We start from the raw sequence: 2500 nt of genomic DNA on the forward strand, positions 1-2500 counted from the left end.
GGAGATGTTCACAGCCAACCAATTGAGTTACCTCGTACCTCGTTAAATCCCACTCTAGGGGGAAAATGTGCAACTCACATAGCAGAAATAAAAATCAGGCCTATATTTTAACATACAAACACAATAAAATTGTTTCAGAACAACGTCTACGGGTATGTGCACCCAGGTTGCTACATACAATGTCTTAACCCAGGAGAAGCTTACAAACAATCAACAGAAAATGAGCAATTAAATACGGTGGAGTTCACACCATCACATTTCCTCTGAACCAACATCAAACTTCAAGGGTTCTCATTCAAAACTAATGTTTGGACATAATGTTCTCACAGAGTCAGAAATAATGGAGAGTCAGGTGTTTCATCTTCAGCATGAGCCCCAAAAGATGAAAGTATAAACAGTCATAATGTGACCATAGCATTAGTAAACAGAAACTGTGTTACAAACGGCTCAAGTGGCCTTTTGCTATCCTCCATGCATTCAGTCTAATGGAAAAAAGAAATTTCAAAACTACAAACAAAACAATTTTCTATACACCTAACAGCTTCATAGAACTTACAGTATCTGTTCTACAAACTGCTCGAGTCTGGCTCTCAATGCACTCTCAATGCATCCCATTTGTTAAGGGGAAAAAACAAAGGACATGCTCCCATTTATAAGTAACACTCCTTTCTCTACGCAAAAGCATTTTCTTATTAGCACCTACTACAGTATCTTCTAGGCTACATCTCCTGAGGGCGAGGTGATGTAAAATAGCCTATGCTTTGGATTAAACCTGGCAGTGTGTGGTGGATAAAGGACACAAAAGCACAAAAGTGCACATGAGTGTAGCTATCCTCAATGCATCCAGATTGTTATGAAAAGAAAGACATACTCTCATTTATAAAACTCTTTCCCCCACACCAAAGCAGCATCTTTTTAACAGCTACGGTAGCCTGGAAGGGCTATCCCTCCTCCTGAAGGTGTGGATGGGATGGGATGGGATGGGGCCGCCACCCCACCCAGCATGAGCAGCAGCACAGGATGTGCTGGCCCCTGATCAAAGCTCTCCTCTGTCCTGACTGAACTGAAGCCCAGTGTTCACCTATTTCTGTCCACTTAAATATATTTACCCTCCTGTAGGTGGCCAGGGAACTGCCTGTTAAAAATGGGCCCTCACAAGTCGGTCCAAGTTTTGGGCCGTGGGTATTGTCTCAGGATGAAAGACTTGTGGTGTGCTGTGGGATGTTTCAGATATATGAGGATGTGTGTAATGGAGAGAGAGAGAGAGAGAGAGAGAGAGAGAGAGAGAGAGAGAGAGAGAGAGAGAGAGAGAGAGAGAGAGAGAGAGAGAGAGAGAGGGAGAGGGAGGATGGAAAGGGGGGGCAGAGAAAGAGGTGATGAGAGAAAGATGCAAGGAATGGAGAGCGTGGAGGAAAGAAAGATGGAAAACAGAATGAGTGGAGAGACAGCGCAAACAAGAGAGAGAGAGAGAGAGAGAGAGAGAGAGAGAGAGAGAGAGAGAGAGAGAGAGAGAGAGAGAGAGAGAGAGCTTATGTGTGAGGGTCACCCCCACTGTTATGCTTCAGTAGGCCTACCAAAACAATACAAGATACAGTACACAAAAAGTATTTCATAGTCTTCTGGTGAATAGCTGTAAGGATAACCATTATAAACAAAGCCTTTATGTTGACTTTGCATTACTTACTTTTCAGAATTACAACCCATTTGCTCAATTTTCCAAAGCAAAGTAGTCATCAGACTGTTATGACATAAACGCAAGTAAACGCAATCCTATCAGTCTGACTGGTTACATCAGCACCGTGAGCCCCAATGAATGGGGGACTTTGAGTTATCCATATTCTCATCCGCTTAAAATTCACCCCTGCTCCGAGTAGCTACACTAATCCACGACTTCACAGTCGCGCGCCGTTAATGAGCGCCATCCACTGCCATTGTGGGAGATTAATTGGATTTTGTCCTGAATCAAAAAGGCGGCCCGTTTCCGCATCGCATCCCCCCTCATCCCATGTCCCCATCCATCTCCTCCCCTCCTCCTCTCTCAACATCTCGGGGCTCAGCCAGCCTCAGCCACTCCCTCTGTTCTGCTCTTTCATCCGGAGGCTTGAGGGGGGCTCGCCTGGCTCGGGACGCCAGCTGATCCCCACACCGGGTGTTTCACCACGAGGCTCCTGCTGTTGCTGCTGCCGCGAGCTGCTACCAGTGGACTCGCGCACACAGACGCACAATTTCCCGCCCCTCCTCCTCCGGCTGCTGCAGCTACTCCCCCACGAGGACCTGAGATCAGCATCTCTCTCTCTCACACACACACACAGTCGCAATTATTCATCACGGCTACCTCGTGGCTCCTTTTGTGCGTTTCCTGGCTAAGGCGCATTCACACCCATAGACGTATGGTGACTCCTTTGTTTAATTTCAGGGAAACAAACTTTTATAATCTTATATTATGCCTGTATTGTATGATAACCATCAACCCCAGGAGAACAATAGAATGCAACCTGAA

The 2500-nt window shown here is 45.9% G+C and overlaps 1 protein-coding gene across 1 annotated transcript in view; it reads right to left on the minus strand.

Moving 5' to 3' along the window:
- Positions 1-2500, minus strand: part of afap1 (actin filament associated protein 1) — a 154936-nt gene that overhangs the window by 152011 nt on the left and 425 nt on the right. The gene's annotated exons all lie outside the window — the stretch shown is intronic.

This window comes from Engraulis encrasicolus, chromosome 21 (assembly GCF_034702125.1).
Source record: "Engraulis encrasicolus isolate BLACKSEA-1 chromosome 21, IST_EnEncr_1.0, whole genome shotgun sequence".
In the NCBI taxonomy this organism is placed as follows: domain Eukaryota; kingdom Metazoa; phylum Chordata; class Actinopteri; order Clupeiformes; family Engraulidae; genus Engraulis; species Engraulis encrasicolus.